This window comes from Neltuma alba, unplaced genomic scaffold, assembly GCF_004799145.2.
Source record: "Neltuma alba isolate B1F8T4 unplaced genomic scaffold, ASM479914v2 tig00007894_pilon, whole genome shotgun sequence".
In the NCBI taxonomy this organism is placed as follows: Eukaryota; Viridiplantae; Streptophyta; class Magnoliopsida; order Fabales; family Fabaceae; genus Neltuma; species Neltuma alba.
In genome coordinates, this window is record NW_021634895.1 from 1 (window position 1) to 21605 (window position 21605).

General features: G+C 32.3%; 1 pseudogene; it reads right to left on the bottom strand.

Moving 5' to 3' along the window:
* Nucleotides 1-1269: 1269 nt before the first annotated feature.
* On the bottom strand, nucleotides 1270-3913 carry LOC114753382 (receptor-like protein kinase FERONIA; annotated as a pseudogene).
* Between the last annotated feature and the right edge of the window lie 17692 nt (nucleotides 3914-21605).

The following is a 21605-nucleotide window of genomic DNA, read 5'->3' on the forward strand; positions in this document are numbered from 1 at the left end:
TATATATTCTTAGAGATCAGAATGTGTGTGTGTGTGTGTGTAATACGCAGTTGTACACTTTCAGGGGTAGCTCTAGATGGACCGCTTTTACATTTATTTTCGGAGCCCGTCATCGTATGCGCCATTGCTTTTTCCAAACTGAATGCACCTTTCCATACGAGTTGTAAAGCGCACACAGGTGGAATTTCGGCATGCAAATGACTCAGAGTGGTACCTATAAATCAAATATTCATTAGAGGGATATCAATGTGTAGTACTCCTCCGGTCCTAAATGTAAGACCCTTATACTAGTGTGTGTATAAGGTCTTATATTTAGAACCAGAGGAGTATTATATTTCATGTACAACAGACATCAAAGCGGGTTAAATGCCGTTCGATGGTCAGACCTAGTTTGGATGTTTATCACGTTGAACACTTCAAATTTATCAGATTTGAACCGTACAAATATGATTTGAGCTATTCAGATTTTATTTTATTTTTTATTTAAACTATTTTAACAAGTATGGAATCTAAAATAAAGACAATATCTTAACTATTATTTTTTAAAGAATAATTTTTTATATTAATAAAAAATTTTAAATCTCAATGTTATTAGATCTAAACGATTAAGATCTGATAAGATTAGAGCGCTCATCCAAACTAATTACCTAGACAGTCTAGCTAATGCGCATGAAAAATAAAAAGACTATGAATACAGACACAATATTTTCAAAGATCCCTACCTTGATTCCTTTCAACCAAATTATATTGTATAGCTATGCCCTATCATATAAACAAGCTAATGATATTAATAGAGTTGTGAATATTATTATAAGAGTTGTCATTCACATATAAATGTTGAAAAAAATCCTAGCCTAAAAATCTAGAAAAAAAAAACATATGGTTAATAGAGTTAAGGAAGTTTAAATATCATCATAAGAGTTGCTAATCATATTACAAATGTTTTAAAAAATGAAAATTTAAAAACCTAAAAAAATACGTGTTTAATTGTGTTAATGAAGTTGTGAAATTGTTATAAAGTTATCAATCACATTACATATTGAAAAAATTCAAAAAAAAAAAGAGTTGCCAATCACTGAACTTTAGTGCCTAATGGCCCACCTAAACTCTAGCATGGGTTGTTGACAGCCCACCAACCAACTAGTGAGGGGGACTTTAAAAAAATCTTAAAATAAAATTATAAATTTACAAACATTTCAAAATACAAATTTAATCATCATGACAAATTTAGAATTTGTTAAATTCATGTGATCTTTAAGGATTTTGAAATTCAAAAATTACTTTTTTGAAATATTCCCCATTTAAAACTATAATTATGCAGGCAACAAGTGCCTTTTGTTCGATTACAATTGCGCTTCGCAACTTGCTTGGAAGATTCACTAAAAACAAAACGATATTGTAGTGATGGGGCATGCAATCAATACCTTAGATATTGGCGAACACTGAAGGACCACACGAGGTTGTAAATGGCCACTAGCCATTGAAAGCCTACCCTTCGTCAAAAGTAATCTCTTCATTCAGAGCTCCGCCAAGCTCTGCTTTCTTGGCTCTGTTCAGTATCTCCATCACAGACTCGAGGCCCAACATCACATCACCCATGGATGGCCGTTCATTCCCATCATCAGCTAAGCACTCTAAAGCAATCTTTGTGTATTCCCTTAAGCTTTCTGGCGTTATACTTTCCTTGATGAATGGGTCCACCGTCTCATAAATCTTATTCTCATCAACACATCTTCGAACCCACTCTACAATGTTTTGTTGCTGCCTCTCCACTGCACGAATGATAGGAGGCCTCCCACACAATACCTCCAGAAGGACCACTCCAAAGGAGTACACATCTGACTTCTCCGTCAATCTTTGACACATGTAATACTCTGGATCCAAATATCCAATGCTTCCTTTTACTACTGTGCTTATGTTAATGTTGGACCTCGTGATTCCTGAGGGTCCTATTTTAGAGAGTCCGAAATCTGAAATCTTGGCCATCCAATTCTCATCTATCAAGATATTTGTTGACTTGATGTCACGGTGAATGATAGCGTGCTTCGCACCTGTATGTAAATAGTGCAGTCCACGTGCTGCACCCAGAGAAATCTCCATCCTTTGTTGCCAAGAAAGTGGGCACTGATCAGACTCGTAGAGATGGTCACGTAGGGTCCCACGAGCCATGAACTCGTAGACAAGGATCATCTCGTTGCCATCCGTGCTATAATCGATAGAGACACCTAAATGATGGTGTCGAAGTTGAGAGAGCATTTCAATCTCAGTTTGGAACTCTTTGAGCCCTTGTTGTGAACCTTCTTTGAGCCGTTTGATTGCCACAACACTGAACCATTGTCAATTTGGCCTTTATAGACATTACCAAACCCTCCAACACCTATAATTAAGCTATCATCAAAATTATTAGTGGCTGCTTTTACCTCCCTAATTGAAAAGCAACGACACAGATCGGATGATAACAATGAGGATTTGTTCATTTCTGACGTTGGTAGTGGTTTCGGTCTCCACTTGGAATTCCCTTCACTGATTGCAGCCCTAGCGAATCGACGATAAGTGAGTAAAACAATGAGAGATAGCACAATGAAGCCGGAAGCTGACCCCACGAGTATGGAAATTACTCTCCTTTTCTGTGCATTATGGTTAGATGCCTTCGGAAGGAATGAGGGAGAAGGAGGTTGATCGGGATTGGGACCTCCGAGGTTGTTGTTGAAGTCACTTATCTTAAGAATTTCAATACCATTGTGCTCCTTGCAGTAGGTTCTGGTTGCAACTTAATTGAAATATTTAGCTTCTTTGAGCTTCCATCCTTTGGCATCCACATCTCATAGTCCCTATGTACAGGAACATTTCTCTGACTCTGAGTCCACCACATTACCTCAGCGACAGCCTCCACCAAAGCATCATTTATGAAGATTTGGAAAACTCTGTCTCCAACTTTTTCAATGTTTTCATCGAACTCACAAAAATGCAATCTCACCATATAAATGAACCCCAAGTCAACTTCGAATTCCCAAGTCACATTAAATTTGGACGTTTCTTTCGTCCCATAGTTTCGGGCAGTCATGTATACTTCATCAGGTGCAAAATAACTTGGTTCACCTGTGTAAATTGGCTTTAAACCATGTCCTGCTGAAACACTCCGTGGCCTCTCCCTCTTCAAGTAGGCCTTATCCAGGTCCCACCTCCGAAACATACCAGTATCATTCTCGGGAGGGATCTGCCTCCCACCAACATTGATTCTGTATGCAGTCTGGAGAGCACTGTCATTGGTGACCGGATACTGTATAAAAATCCCCTGCGAGTTGCTTAGGTTTGTATAATAAAGAAAGGTGGGCATAGAGACAACCTCGATGCCGTTGACGAAAGCATAGGAGTTTTGATGAGATGGGTTGGGCGTGAAAGTTATGTTAAGGCCCCCACTAGGGTCACCAATATGGACGCAGTACTCTAGTAAAATGGTTTTTTTGCCGGCGGCATCAGCAGTAATTGAAGCATTGAAGTCTTTCAAAAGAGTATGAGATCCAACTGTGACGGAGAAGAACGAGTCGGAGCGAAGGAGGTTGCAGGCGTGGGAAGATGGGTAAAAATAAAGGCGAATAAACTTCTGGCCGTTGGTTCTTACAGGAAGGAAGTAGGAGAATTCGGAGAGAGAGAAGCGTGCGGTGTTGTAAGGGATTGTTTTGACAAGTGAGTTGGTGCTTACTGATGACTTGTAGCTGTCGTAGAGTTTGATCAGAGAGAATCGTCCGGAGTCTGCGGTCCAGTTCCGGCCATCTGAAGGAGGAGAATTGTCGGAGCTACCGCAGCTGATTGCGAAGTGATCAACAGGATTGTAGGATACGCAGATAGTGAAATGGATTCGAAAGAGTAAGAGGAAAAATCTGGCTGTTGTTGGCGGGTAACCGTTAGTCATACTGAAGAGAACGTTCTCGTTCAAGCTGCCGACAGCAGTTACAGCGAAGAAGCCATCTTGTAATCCACATACAATGTCAAGAAGATAGTTGCTTTCAAGCGTCCACAATAATTCTTGTGTATATATTTTTTTAAAACATTATAATTACAGTTGCGTTAATGGGTATTGTGAAAAGTAAAACTCTTGTATAATCACACGTGTAATTAGCATATCATTTTGCGGTACAGCAGTCAACTCATTCAACAATGGCAAGTTGGCAACTCTGATTTCGGGAAAGAAGGAAAAGATGGTTGGTGAAAAGGGGGCAAAAATCCAAAAATCATTGAGGAATTCTTGCATGCTCCGGAGTGCCACGTCATTATGATCTACAAAACCAACTTAAATAGATTTAGTATCACATGGCATCAGCGCAATAACAGATAGCGTCCGCGTTCCGTGCTCATCAGCCTGGTGAGCATTGAGCACAGAGTTTTTTGGGCTCCCCACCTTTTTACTTTTCTTATTAAAAAAAATGTGTGCATAAAAATTATTTTTGGTTTGAGTTTTATTTAGTACTTTAAAATATTGTTTTTCATGTATCTTCGTTATTCTAAAGTATTGCATTTCACTAGCATGTTGAAATATATTTTTCATATTGTCACATATCTTAAAGTATTTTCTGATGCAATTATCCAATACCTTAAATTATTTTTAATCTACTCATCTTAAATTAGTACTTTAAATTATTTTTTAGGCAATCATCCATTACCCTGAAATATTTTGTCAAATACATCTAGTATCCTAAAATATTTTGTGATTCATCCACATTTAAAATATTTTTTAGATACATCTAATATTTTTATTGAATACACATGAAAAAATATTTTAGAATATTGGATGAAACTTAATCTAAAAATAATTTTAATATATATTACCTTTGGACCTTAATATAAGAGTAGATTAAAAAACTAGTTAAATTAATTATTTATAATAAATATGTATTATTTTTTCTAAAATATCCTTGCTAATCAAATGTATTGGCTAAAACCACTATTATTATAATGACTACTTTGAGAAAAAATGAATAAACATGAGAAATAAAGTGAATTAGAATCTTATATTCAGGATCAAAACAAAAATCAAATAAGCTTTTATATTAAAAACCGAAAAATTGTATATTTTTTTGTGATGAACAAGGAGAGGGAAAAAAAAAAAAACTAACGTCATCCACTGCTAAGCGTTTTGAGTGTTGAGCACACCATGCTCATCAGCCTATGACCACGGAATGCGGTCCCATAAAAGATCAGGGGTGTCACTAAAATTTATATTTAATATTTTTTCTCTCCATCAGTAGGGTCTGTTTGATACGAGAGAAAAAATGGAAAGAAGGTGAAAAAAATTTTAATGGGTTTATTTTAAAAACTTAGAAAAATAAGATTAAAAACTTTTAATTAATTTTTTATTTTTTATTTTATCTTTATTAAAATTTTAAAACCCTACTTTTTCTATTTTTTAAATCAAACTCATTAAAAAAAATTTCCCTTCTTTTCCGTCCTTCTCCTCCACCACAACAAACATATGATTAGTTTCTCTCTCTTCCAACATTTTTACCAACGTTGATGCAATACTCTCGTAAAATGGTTTCTTGGCCAGCGACATCAGCGGTCGTTGAAGCATTGAAGTCTTGCATAAGAGTGTGCGATCCTGCTCTGACGGACAAGAAAGAGTGGCCACAAAGGAAGTCGTAGCCGTAGAAGATGGGTAAAAATAAAAGCGAATAAACTTCTGGCCATCGGTTTCACATGAAACCGGTAGGAGAATTCTGAGCGAGCGAGGCGAACGGTGTTGTAAGGGATTGTTTTGCCAAGTTCGTTGATGCTTACTGATGGAAATTACTTCATCATCACCAGCGTCATTATTATTTTCAAATGACTTCAACGCATAAAGCTATATATAATATATATATATATCGTAATATTTTTCTTTTAGTTTGAATATATACAAAAAATACAGACATAGTAATTTTTTTATATAAACATGTAGTGTAGTTTTATGTAAGGAGAATCTCACCCAAAAAAACTTAAAATTACTAAATTTTAAATTAAGTTTGGTTCTTAAACTTTAATAGGTTTTGATAATACTTTGCTTGTAAACATTTTATTTTTGTAAAAAAATTGTATTTAAAATTTAGCAATTTTAAATTTCTTTTTGTCAGATTTTTCTTTTTACATATTGATTAAGTATTGAAAAAAAAGGAAAAATAACATGTATGAACTCGTCAAGGGAAAGGAAGAATTTAGAGACCATGTAAGCCAGGATAGGCGGAAAAAATAATTGAGCCAAATGGTGTAATTATGACAGAAGTTTAGGGACACAAGCATAAATAAGAAACATATTAGGCCAAAAGTGTAATTATGAAACAATTCCCGAAAATTTGAGAAAATTCAAACAAAATTCCTGAAAAATAGAAAAGGGATATCCAGGATAATTTTAAGGCCGGAAGAAATTATTTAAATAAAGAATTTGTTTGGCTAAAATACCTATTTTTGGGTGAAATTTTAAAGAGATAAATGTGAATATAATTATTAAAATTATATAAAGGTTTAGAAAAGTTAAGTAAAAATTATGAATTATTATTTTTCGAATTTAAAGAGTATATGGAGAGGATTATTTCCCCAAAAATGAAGTAAATCATTTTAAATCTAATTTTTGAAAAAAATAAGAACTAATTTTCTTGAAAATTCAAATAAAAATAGTTAGAGGTTACTGTTTGGCCAGAAAAATTAGCCCTTGTCCAATTTTATTATTTTTTTGGTACAACTCAGAGTATTGTCAAGCTACCTTAGGCTTGAGACTAATCTCTGTTGAGTCAAAAGCTTTGAGGTTAAAGTGCTTGGCCAATCTTTATTCACATATTTAACCTTTATTCTATAGCAAATATTACACAATTACTAATTCTATCCTATTTATAAGCTATTTCTAATTGGTTAAAATATGCTAAAATATGTATTTGGTCTTTTAACTTTGTACAAGGTTTTAATTTAGTCTCTTAACTTTAAAAAGCATATATTTGGTCCTTTAACCCTAAAATCATTAGGATTCGATGATATTTTTTGTAACAATCATAGATGTTTTGAAAATTAAACTCAATATGTTAGCATTTGAGAAGATTTTATCAACATTTAATATCTTAACTAGTTCAATGTTCATGCAATTGCGTGGGGTATATTCAAGGCAGATAAAAAGTTTTACAACTGGCACTTTTTATCTTCTTTTTTTTACATGCAATAATTGTTGGAAAGAAAAAAAAACCTGATAGATGGAAGGATGATAACTCAAATAAAAAATCAATTTAAATCCTTGATTTGATAATATTTATATTTTCAGTTGGATCCACACAAAACTAAATGGTTAGTTGTAGTACAGCATTTAGCTCTAAGACGTTGAGAAAGACGTAGAACTATGATCAAGCAGCAGACCATATTGGTAATGACATAAGTATGAAGCTATTTTCTAAGCTCAAAAGCACCCATTTAGTCACAACTTGAGACCAAAGCAAGCACAGTGACCAAATTAGGAGCATAGAAGTCAGTAAATGTTGTTGATTTACCAAACAAATCTGACTCTTATCTAGCAAACCCCTTAGCAAAAATTCAGTGTAGGTTTTTGCTTTAGTCTTCATTTTGACAATACAGGCAAATGGCATAGACCAGATATATTTATTACTTGGGAAGCAAATAGACTACTCTTTTCTGACCATGTTGAAGCCATTTGAAGACAAGCATTTATTTTCTTCTAACAGCATATCCATAGAGACTTAAAATTTAATTCTCATCCATTAAAAATTCAATTGTCGTGAGTTAAAATACACCATTTACAAGACAAATCTAATGTGCCCAATAGGGCTAGTTTTGTTTTAGTACCTCAGGAGCCAAGTAAGGACTTCTAACTATCTCATTAAATCTTTCACCTATAGAAAATGACAAGCATCAGTATATGAATCTTGGACAGAGGCAACTGATTGATAAAAGATAGATTTCTTATAGTTATAAAATCTCACAATGACTGCAGTAGATATAAATTCATAGTACTCTGTCGAAGGCAACTTCCAAAGGATCATTGTGCACTAGGTCCATCCTTTTTCTATTTTTCAGAATTAAATGTATACAACTATTTATGCTTCACTTCGAGGTGCATGGTAGAAAAAATTGAAATAGAAAGGGACAAAAGAAGAAAGTTTTTAGAATTAAAAATCTACAATACTAATCAAGCACATACCTGAATGGAAATCAAAGTGGAATCAGCAGATGAATTTCCTGATAACTCAGTGATACGATGGATTGCTTCATCTTGTAGACGCATAAGCATAACCCAATTTACCAAGAAGAAGGAAGCTAACAGCCCAATAAACAAAAGAAGGCCTTTCACCTATGAACTTGTTGATATTTTTTTTGGTTGGATGGGAACTTGTTGATTTGAAAGAGCTAATGATGGGTTAGGTCAAGAACTTAGAAGGGAAAAGAAAAGTGCATACTGGGATTTCAAACCGAGAAGAGATTTCCTCCTTCAAACTCAAAACAAATCTTCTATACCCAGATCAATGGAATTAAAATTTGGTGCTTTCATTATTGACTACATAAAGTTAGAGAGGTGGAGACTGAGCAAATTGCCTAAAAAATTACCTTAAACCACCACATATATATATAGCCACAAACTCACATGCACAATCAAGCCCACTACCTGCGACCGTCATCGAACTCACACCTATGGCCATGGGCTGTTACCGTCAAAAAGGCTGATTGCTGCAAACCTTACGATAAGGTGGAAACTGCCACAATATAATTGCCAAATACAAAATTGGAAAACCAAAAAGTATGCAAATTGGGAAGGTCTGGTTGACATGTACTCATGAGCAACAGCCGCTGAAATTTTATTTTAACCCATTAATTAATCCAAACAATAGCCACTGTCTGTGAAATGTTAATTTTAATTGAAAAATTAAAATATTAATTTAAATTTAAAATTTGAGTTATTAATTAAATTTTATTTAAAATATGATATAATAATTTGAAATTAGAAAATTTGAATACGAAGCAATGTGGGTGTAATGATCAAAACTCACAACATTAGAAATTCCTCCCAATTTTCACTTTCAATTAAAAAATCTGTGCAAACAAAGCCTCAAGATATGGAATAACAGCAGGCATTGCTCTTATTTTCATTTTTCCTATTTTATTTTTCTAATTAAAAAATCCTCTATTTATCTAAGATTACAGCTTGTCACATGGCATGCTATAGAAGATTATTGATTGTTGATGAAGCTGAATGTTGTAAAAGTTCATTTCCATTTTAAAGATTTATATTAATTTGAATTTAAAATATGAAATATTGATTTGAAATCTAAAAAACTAACCAATCTCAGAAAATTTCTCCCAAAGACGTAACAACATGGGCATATAAGTCTATTCAATTATTTTTTTTAATTTTATAAATATATTTGTAAATTCAAAATGATTTAATTGGGGGACGAAGAACCACTTTTTATGAACTATTAATTTTAATTTAAAATTTGAAAGATTAAGAGCCTTTTTGGTTGTTGAGATTATTGAATTTAATTTCAAACTAGAAATATTTCTCTATTGGAATTTAAAAAAAACTGCACATAACAAAGCTGTAAGATTCGGAATAATGTGTTCTAGTGATCAAAATTCACATGTTGGCCTGCAACCAACTCCTGCTTTGTAACCAACTATCAAATAATTGTGAGTTAGATCATGTTTTAAATTTTAAATTTTATAAGTACCTTTTTTTTAATAAATAATTTGCCTAAAATAAAAAATAAAAACACATGAATAGGATAACATGGGTAGAAATGTAAATGCATAAATAGGGGGAAATGAGTAGAAACGCGGCTTTTACAAAAATTTAAAAATGAGGACCATTTATTTACACATTGGTGACGCCACTTGTCGGGTAGCCAGCAACTCCTACTTTGTGCTCTATTTTTAATAGATTAATTATTTACAAATTGTTGATGCCACTTGTCGGGCAGCCAGCAACTCCTATTTTGTACTCTATTTTTAATAGATTAATAGATAGATAGGTAGATAGATAGATAGATAGATAGATAGATTTCAAATATAATGCTAGACATGTTCATCGGAGACAATCGCAAAATCTAAACATATTTAGATTGTCCCAAAAATAATCTATAAATTAAAATACTTTGTACTCTACTTTTAATATTAGAACAAAATTTGAAAACCAAAAAATATGCAAAGTGGAAACTGCCAAAATAAAACACGCTAAATCAATTTTTTTAAGTTGTCAACAATCACAATTTTCAGAAAAGCCTAGCCAAATCAAAATATTTAGGAACAACGTGGGGTAATTGAAATTTGCAGTTAACAAACAAATATTAACTAATTTATTAAATTGTAAAAGAGAGGACTTATTATTTAAAAACAGTTAAAAAAATTAAGGTATTTATCTCCCTCCTCGTTGCATCACTTGTTGCACTTCTAAATATCCTTACAGAGACCCCTCCCTTATAATAGTAATAGATGTCATCATTTGTTTTTTAAAATGTTAGGGCTAAAGGATTAAAAATATACTATTGAAAATAAAAGGACCAAATTGAAATTTTGTACAAAGTTAAAGGACCAAATATATACTTTAGCTGTTAAAATATATAAAACTCTCCTGAATTTCAAGTAAGTTGCATATAATCTTCTTGACATTTTAATTTTAGCATAGTCTTAAAAACCGGACTAGACAAGCCAGGCTAGACAGGAAACTGTTCACCCGGTGGGTCTGGTCGGCTGCAATAACTGGTAGATGGGTCAACCTGGTGTGACTTGTTGTAACTCGGTCAACCTGGGAGAAACTCGGCTAACCTGACCGGCTTGGTAGGTTAACCCGATTATTTTTTTTAAAAATCCTTTTAATGCTAAAAATTATTAATTAGGGACTAAGGAATTGTATATAGGAATATTTTGTTGTCATAAATCTATTTTGATATTTTGCTTGAATGAATATTTAGTGATTTTAATAATATGATACTATGATGTCAATGTGTCAAGGGAATTGTAGGAAAAATAGAAAGAAAATATAAGTATATAATTAATTTGTTAGAAATTCTAAGTATTAAATTGATATTTAGTTTTTTGAATGGCATGACGAGAATTTGAATTAATTTTTAATTTTTTTATTTCTTACTGGTTTTACTCCTAATTTGACTCCGATTTGACTTACTAACTCCTAACTTACTATCTTGACCGGTTCAGAAGCCAATCCGGTTTTCAATACTATGAATTATAGACATTAAACCCCTCTGTGGTTAATTTTGCCATTAAGTTATCAATAGAAATTGTCCCGTAAGATTTACAAGGATGACATGGCATCTCTGTAACTTAAAAAAATGTTAATATGATTGAAAAACAAACCCTCAATCTCTTTGCATTTCCTTGTGCAATATAATATGATTTAATTAAAATGGATAAAAATATTCATATTTTAATTATAAAAATAATATATAAACTTTAATGAGCGCTCATTTAGAAAATATTTATGCATATCAAATTTTTTATTGAGAAAATTGGAGATAAATCCCTTGTTGAAAAATTAATTGGCATCACTAGTCCAAATACATCCTAAATTTTTTGTGGCTTTTATAAAAGTCAATTCAAATATAAATCACATTATAATAATTGATTTTTACCCTAATTCATGTTAGAAAAAGTCAGACAAAATAAAAATTAATTATCTTAACTTTTGCGTGGCTTTTTCCTAGAAGTTCATTTTCTTTCATGATGAATCGAAATAGGCTCTAAGCTACTTCACATATTGTTCCACGTTTGTCCCATTCCCCGATAGAGCCCTTTGCCTTCAAGTTTGGGCATTCCATGGAATTCGTCAAGCAATATCAATAAAATCTGTCACCTTCGTCCATATGGAAGACCTAGACATCCCTGGGTATTACGTTCTCTTCTTCAGATAATCTCAAATTCGAAATATTCATCGCCACTCGTTTTTCAATACATTGCATCAAACTTGTGCTCTGCCACTTTCTTGGAAGTGTGATAGATTTGGAGATAGTGAAACCTCCAAAGATATATAGATTTGGCATATATTCGATGTGTGGTGAGTTTAGATAGGAACCAAACAATAATTTTAAAAATAATTTTATTGTATATGAAGCAAGTGTATGAAAATAATTTTGTCTCAATTTATGTGAAAATATTTTTTTAAAAGTGCTTTTTGCTGATTTCAAACACCCCCACAATACTTCAAGCAACATCACTTCAACCAACTAAACGTCAAGCTTTTAACCCTTGATGCCGTGATAGACATATATATACACACACACACACTCCTCTTATCTTTAATACAGGAGCTAATTATGGAATTAATGTTAGCCCTATATATAAGATTTATTTCACATATTTATCAATTTTTTTTCAAATTAATTCTATTGATATTTTTCCAATAATAATCAAGTAGGAGATGGAGGGAAGAAATTAAGGAAGATGTTTAGGGTGTTTTAGAAAAAATATATCATATTAACTAATTTAACTAACATTCTTAATCTACTTAAATTAATTAATTAGATCTAATATTAAGAACCGGAAAAGTACTACACTCCAGTTCCTTCATTCCGCAAGTGGAATTCTTACCACGTTCACGATTACGATTAATACTGACAGTTAATTATTTTATCTCACCCATTGTATAATTATCCTTCTTCAACAGTAATCTCCTCATTTAGAGTCCCCACAGGCTTTGTCTTCTCTGCATTGCTTAGCGAATCCATCAAAGACTCTGTGTATGCCTCTAAGCACTGTGGCGTTATACTTTCCTGCATGAATGGATCCACAGTCTCATAAATGTCATTCAAATGGTTTTTTTTTTTTTAAAGACTGACATTTCTTATTTGCCAACAAACCTAAAATAAAGTTTTGGGAATCACTAATACAATTTATAAGATGGAGAGTAAAAGATTTTTTTTTCCTAATTATAAAGCATGTCATTTATTTTCGAAAAAATGACTAATTCGAATTTCGCATTTTTCTGGGATTATGTTCATTCATGTACCTTTTGGAGTATTTTACATTTCCTAGGTTTTTTACTAGTCATTTTTCCTTAATTTTTTTTCATTATCCTTTTATCCCTTATTAAATATTAGTTTATACTACTTAATTCTTAAAATATGTATATTTAATAAATATGATGTGTTTGCTAGCACCTCAATTCCACGAAACATGCAGTGCTTTGATTTGTCCACCAAAACCAACTTATTTGGACATAAAGCGTCATATATGAAGTCATGTGCTATTTGTGCTTCACAACTTATGGAAGATGAAATTTGAAATCAGAGGGAAAGATGCGACCCCAATTGAACATGAATATATATATATATAAATATATATATATATATATATATATATATATATATAGACACACACACACACTGATGAAAAAGCAGTCTTGGTCAGGCTAATTATCATCGTGCAGAATAAGCAGAGTGCTTTGTTAAGAAGAAAAAGATCAACAAAAATGTTAATAAAAATAAATTTTATTTTATTTTAATCATGTCTTCTATATTTCTGGCAGTGACGAATAACATAAGTAAAAGATAATTACAATTTTTCTTCCATTTAATAATTACTCAAATATGCAGATACAAAATAATAACATAACGAAATTATTTGTTGCATCAGAAATATAATTATACAACGTTCTTAACACACATACATATGGGAATGAATGCAACTTAAAATCATCAGAGACAACCATAGCCTACATCAGTGACTTCCATTTCATTGAACTGTTGGATGATCTAACTCTGAGAAGATCTCACGCCCGGGAAGGGCAAAAAAAAAAAAAAAGAGGAAAGACTGATCCTCACTGCTTGACCTCGTCAACTTGCTGCAATTTGATTCGCTCCTTGATTCATCACTGCTCGTGAAACCTACTTTCCTTTTTTCCACGTTCGTCGCTTTCATCCAGTCTAAAACGCATCCATCTTTACAAATTTCTTTATATATAACAACGCATCTTTAACCGATGAGTTGCATGTATTTGCTGACTGGGTAGAACTGGATTTTTCCAAAAAAAAAAAATCTTAGATTTATTGTTCTTTAGATAATTAATTATGTTTTGAATTATGCATGAGCTTGAATCATTTTTAATCATTAATATATATTTTGAAAACACAAGGATATGCTAGAGAATCTTCATAACTTTCTTGCCGTGAATATTTGTTATATCATACGATTATACAAACCATGCATGTCCAGCGGCTAAGCCCCAAATATAAGTTGGAAAATGTGTTATGAATATTTGATTAATTTCAATATATATTAATGAAAATCTAGTTAAACCATAGATATTTAGAGCGTCCATAGAATTTTTTTGGGTAGCACCCAACATCATAATTTAATTAATTTTTAGTGCATTTAGAGTATTTTTTTTAGTTAGTGAGTGCTACTGAAAGAAGACTTTAAGATGATGGATGGGCTAAAAATTATTCAGTTTATAATGCTAGGTTTTACTGAAACAATACTTCAAAATGCTAGATTCACTAAAAATTTATTAATTTGGAATATTGGGCACTACTGAAAAAGTATTTTAGAATGCTGAATATAGTAAAAATTAATAAATCAGGATACTAGATACTACTAAAAAACATTTTAGGGTATTGAATATACTAAAAGTTAATCAATATGGGATACTGGCTATTGCTAAAGAATATTTTAGAATTAGATACAACTTAATCCAAATAAATAAGAAAAATAAAAATTCAAAAAAAAAAAAAGGATGGGCCCATCCCCAAACACCAGAGTCTTAGGGATGAGCATGCATGCGGACCATAATCTGTGACCTTCATTTCATCGATCTCGCGCCCAGAAGAAAACAAATTAAAGAACGAATCTTCACTGCTTCACTTTGTCAACTTGCTGCTGTTCCATTCACTCCTTTATCCATCACTACTCGTGAAACTTACTTGTCTTTCTTCCACATTTGTCGCTTTCCTGATCAGAGCCCTTTCCTTGCTCTTTCCTTCAATTTCGGCCACATCAAGCCTTCCTTCCTATGTGCCTTCTCTAATAGTAATCTCTTCTTTTACTTGCGACCATAGAAACAAGAAGAGAGGAAAAAGAAAACCATGTTTTTAATGTTATTAATAATAGAGTGTACACAACTTCTTACCAAATTAAGATAAATATGTACTTCAATTCTATTCATTGGTTTAACTTGAATGTTTTATGTGGTTAACATTTTCCCCTTGCAACTTGCTTGGAATATGCAATAAACTTTGGAACGTTTCGGGGGGGAGAGAGAAATTGGACTCCGGAAAGAAAGCCATATTTTCCTGTATAATAATGGTGCATGCAATTAATAACTTGAAAATTAATGAACGACAAAGTGGCAAACGCAAAATTGTACGTACTTATTTACAAATTTCATATCTACGTATGTTGAATTAAAAGCTTCAACTGGTACTATCAAAAGAAGTTAAGGGAAAATTGCATTGAGGTCCCACATAAGCAAAAAATACAGCAAAAAGGTTCTTGAAAATTTTCACAAGTCCCAAAAGGACTTCACTGCAATAATAACAAACTTAAAAAGACCTTATTGCCTTAGTAGTATAGAAGGAAAAAGCACTGAAAAAGAGAGAAGGAGAAGTGTTTTCCACGCAGTTTAAAGCTTTTATGCATGAGAGACAAGACCTGAAGAAAGAAGGAAGTAGTCATTGTGATGAAGCATCTTCCTCATCACCATTAATGAACTCAAAAGAACTTCTATTTTAATCTCTACAGATTTCTAGATTTGAAACTTTGTTTCCTCTCCTCTCCTACAACATTTTGCTTGACAGATTGTGTTTAGGTATTAGAATGCATAAAATAATTTTTGCCTTTAGGTATTACAAAGCTTTTACTTTTGTTCTAAAATGAATAAGTTAATCAATAGAAAGGTTGTGTTTTTAGTTTAGTGTAGGTTGGTGATTTAAGTTAGGGCTTCATTGTGGATGGATAGGATAATAATGAGTGCTCTGTTTTTGGGTATATTATGAGTGGTTCTGCTCAATTTTAGCATGGTTAGTGGGAAAGGATAAAAAAGATGAAGGTTGGTGTGGGTAGAAACCTTTACTACAAAATGGGATATTGTATTGTTAATGGAGGCCACGAGAGTTGTCAATATATGCTGCAACAGTTGTCAATATTGCTCCTTCACTTGTCAATGACTGCTTCATATATTTTGCTTCGTTCATATAGGAGGTAAGCTTATAAATGATAGAGAAGATGATATAAAATATGTTAGAGGTAGTGGAAGAAGAACAAGTATAAAGGAAGAGACAAGCTATGAAGAGTTATGAAAGGTAGTGACTCATATGCTAACCCAAATATTCTCGCAACTATCAGTAACTAGAAGGCCATCAGGTACACTAAGGACTAATAGGATAGAATCTCAGTTCTAAAATAAGAAGGTTTATCACTGTAAAAGATGCAAAGAGACTAGACATATTGCTAAGACATACAAGAACTCAAATCCCAACTGAGAACATGTTGAAGTCAACTATTTTTTTGTATATGGATGCAAACAGAATATTTTGTAAATGGGTGTAAAGGGAATTTTTTGTAAATAGATACACACTAACAGTTAGTTTGGTAATTACATGCAACCCGTATGTTTTATTTAGATGGGTTGTGAAATAGGAATAGTTCCATGTATATGAAGGTGTAAATAAAAGTTGACTATAAACTAGTATATTAGATTTTGCTGTCATTTCGGTTGTGATTATCTGCACCTTACATTGTCAATAGACCTGTTATGACCTTTCACTCATTATAGTATAACTTGTCAATTAATCTGCTAATATAAATTATTAAAAATGTGAATTCAAGTTACATAATGGGTTATAGCATCATATGATATTTTCAATTATTTTGAGATATTACATTTTGGTTATAATGTCATATATAATCATTATTAAAAATCTATTATTACTGATATAAAATTATAAAATGAATTGTCAATAACTACACCATCACTTGTTAATAGTGATAGTGTACTTGTCATAGGTTGCACTATCACTTGTCAATATATCTGCTAAAATAAGTTTGAGAAAGTGTGATTTTAAGTTGTATAATGTTATTTAATGTTGACATATCCTCTAGACTAATATGAGATTTGTTAACTTTTTTTGAAACAAAAGTCAACAAAATGCAAATACATCATATTGAAATATAAAATTATAAAAACATTTGTCATTAATGACACCCTCACTTGTCGGTGGTAGCAATGTGACTTATTAATAGTGACACTATCCCCTATCAATTTATATGTTCATATGAAACTTTAAGTTTTGAAAATATATATATCATTCAATTAACATAAATTTTAATAATACCTTCTGCATAATATTTATATTTTAAGTTAAATATAACTTAATTAAACACTTTGAATAAACAACACCTTCAATTCTAAAAGTTTCTTGTATCAGTTTTCAATATCCACATATTGACTTGTTAATAATGGCACTGTAACTTGTTAAATCTTTTGTTGGTAAATGTTATTTTCAAAATTATTTTGTTACATATAGCTTAATTAGAAATTTTAAATAAACAACATCTTCACATGATAAATAAATTGGCAACATGAAAATAGATCATCCATGAATATGATACAAAGCAATAATATTACTTGTACACTGGTCAATATCCCTTATACAAAATACGATGTTAACTACTAGAGCATCACTTATCAATACAACCACCTTAAATTGTCAACACAATCTTATCAACAATTTTTCATTTTAGCATTTAATTACTTCAATTAAAAATACAATTTACAAACACAATCGACATAAACAACAAAGGATTCTATTTCATTCTGTTGCTCTAATTTTTCCTCAGAAGCATATATAGACAGGACTTTGTTCATATGCAAGTTCTTTTGGTGACTAACAAACCACCATAGGCAACCAACTTTCAAATCATGGAGGTCTTCAAGGGAGTACTTCGGCATTATGTATCCATATTCATCATAAACTGTCCTATCCCACATTCGTAACCATTTGAGTACATGCACCCCGTATGAATCCTTGTAGACAAAACTTCATACTTTTGAATTTTTGACCATAAATGAAAAGACATTATAAAAACAATCAACCAAACTAACTCACCCATTAGTTTGTACATTGACTATGACCGGGTTAACTTGGTTATCCATTTGCTTCTCATACTCAAATAGTTGTTACTTCACCCTACGAAGTATTTGATACAAGCAATTTCTCTGCATAAAGAGAAAAGCATTCGATGCAATGACATCTGTGTAGTAAATATTGACAAGTGATAATACAGTGAATGACAACTAATTTATACACATCATGTTGCAAGTTTTTCCTTTGCATCTATTTCTCCTTTTTTCCCCCTCCTCTTTTTCACTGTAGTCTATTTCTTCCCACTCTTTGCCTCTTCTTCCTGTTGCTATAACCTCATATATGTTAGAGTATCCATCATAGAATCAAGGGCGTGGAATTTCATACTCTTTATGTCTATAACATAACAAAATCACTAACCAATGAACACTGTATGCCTAAATATAAAGTCACAGTCTTTAATATTATATCCTAAATATTCTAGTTCTCTTTTATGCTCTTCCAAATGCCATTTCCATAGATTTCCTACCATTTTTTGCATGAATTGTGATGAAAATATATGCCTGATCACTCTACTATTGTTTTCTTTTGGATCCCTTACCAAAGTATAAGCCACCATAGACATTACGTCCATATAGAACACAACCAATCAGTCATCATGATCATTACATAACTCAGTCACTAAACAACATATATATGCCTTACCCTAAAAAGTTGCAGCTCATTTGTCGATCTTTCCTTTCTATCTTCTTTCACATATTCTCAACTGTAAAAGCATCTAATTTCATTTTTTTCTCACATAAATATTATAACAATAGTTTAATAAATATTCAACCAATGCTCATGAATAATACCAAGGACAAAAACTCTGATAAACAGAAAAATTAAATGCTAATAACTTAGGAAGTTCAAAAAATAATTCAAAATAAGAGAATAAGCCCCACAGAGCTCCCTTTATAGAACCCAATAACTCAACGGAAAAATAAAGAACAGCAAGAAGGCCCAGGGCCCAATAACTCTATACAATCAGAGACTCAACTAACGGTCCTAAACTGGTAAATTCTAATTATAAAAATGTCCTCCTATTTCTTACAAACCTCCATGCCATTGATGAAAGCATAGGCATATTGATGAGATGGGCTGGGCATTAAGGTTATGACAAGACCCTCACTAGGGTCATAAATGTTGATGCAATACTCTCATAAAATGGTTTCTTTGCCAGCTTCATCAGCAGTGACTGAAGCACAGAAGTCTTTCAAAAGAGTGTGAGATCTAACTGTGACAAAGAAGAACAAGTCAGAGCAAAGGAAGTAGGGGTCATAGGAAAATGGGTAAAAATAAAGGTGAATAAACTTTTGGCCGTGCGTCTTCAATGGAAACAAGTAGGACATTTCAGAGCCAGAGAGACATACTGTATTGTAAGGGGTTATTTTAGAAAGTGGCTTGGTACTTACCAACGATGAGTCATTGCTGTCGGGGAATTTGATTGGACAGAATTGTTCTGAATCAATATCTCTAGTCTAGCTTTAGCCAACTAAAGAAGAAAAATTGCCGGAGCTACCATAATTGATTGCAAAATTATCATGAGTGTGGGAGATTACGCAAATAGTGAAAAGGAGAATTTTGAAGAGTAAGAGGAAAAGCATGGCCTTTGTTGGTAAGTCGTTCTCGTTCAAACTTTCCATAGTAGTTATAATGAAGAAGGTTTCCTTGTAATCCAGAAACAAATACGAGGTTTGAAGATATAGCTTATTTCGAGGCTCCATTGTATCATAGTATCATTGGCTACAGTCACATGAATTGGTATTCTCCAATTGCATAATAACATGTGTTGATTTTCAAGCGCAAAAGTCTACTCATTCAACGAAAAAGAAATGTTGACAAAAAAGATACTAAAGTCTAATCATTCAACAATGGCAACTGCCATATTAAGAAAGGAAAAAAAAAGCCCAAAAATTATTATCAACTCTTGAAATGAAAACAAACGGTTGAGGAAGAAAGACACCACGGTTGAAGCTACAAATTAAAGCCTCTGTCTAGAATTTAATTAAATTTATAAATAAATATTTTTTTAGCAAAAATTTAATGGAGGCTAAAATATGGGCAAATTTAATTAATCATGGCTATGTGTGTGTAATATTATAGAAATACATGGCATAACATGATATACAAGTCTCATATCGACTAAATACTAAAATGAGAGAGCTCTAAGAGCCTATATATAGGAGGTAGCACGTAGAGTTAATAAGCTAAACAATTTTCGTATATATCTGAGGTGGTATTAGAAAAGTCCCAATTTTGAGTTTGTAAACTGTTGGATTAGGTTAAAATTTTGTCATCCTCTTTGTCACATCCAACTTGTCGATTTCAACGGTTGGATCGTTGATCTAATCTCTGAGGTATGAGTTATTAAATATGCTTTGAACTCATTTTTTAAGATTTTGTAGATAGAACCTTGAAGAATAAATTGTCATTTTTAAATTCATTCACCGTTGGATCGAGTCACAATTGGACAATAGACTTATGACAGATAAGAAATTAAATTCAATAGTTAGATCAATGATTTAACTTCTGTAGTGAGAATAAACTAGCTCACATTAAATCTATTTGTCTAAGTTCTTTAAAGATAGAACATAAACTATAAATTAGTGGTTTTCTATCTAGGTTATGAATTTGATGATTCTAATGATATAACCTATTAATTAAAGGAGAATTTTAGTTAATGGAGCCTAGAAATTTAATCTAAATCATCATCATCATATATACATATGTTATTATTCCAAATCTTAGAAAAAGGCCTTTCGAGCTAGAATTTTAAGTAACAATTGAAGTTCTTAGAGGGGAAGTTAGAGGCTAAAACTTTGTGAGTAGCTTACTCTAATACTGTAGAGATAATATTTTAATTTTATTTGCAGATATAAACCCTATTGTGGCATTTTCGAGTTAGGGTCTTGGTTGTATTTAACTGTTAGCTATGAGGTCAAGTGACTAAATTTCTATCTATTGTATACTCAAGTATAAGGTTGGTGAGTGGTTTTATAACCAACTTTTTATACGTATATTATGTTTTGTATGAATTGTCTTATAGGATGCTACTTTGAAAAGGATTGAAACCGTTTGTATTATTGGAAGTTAATGATTATGACTATGATGTATTGTTCTGGAATTCGTTTGATTATGCGTATAAATGTGTTATTGTGAATCCTGTGTATCTAGTTGGGTTGGGGGAAGGAGATTATTGGAGTTATAAGATCCATATACTTGCCACAAGATATTAGGCTCCATATAGAACTCTATGGTTAACTACTATTATTGTCTTACCTGTTGTTTAAGGGACTACGACACCCCACTAATTCTTCGACGGGGGACTTATGGTTCTCCAAGTACCCTATGATTTTTGGTTGGTCCACATCAATCATGTGATGAACTCGTGAGAGTAACCAATCAAATGAAAAGAACTTAGTCGATAGATCTAGTCGAGGGAAATAAGGAGGATAAAAAAGTGGGTTTGGGTTCAGTGATTGTAGATGACATGAAATCTTTATTAAT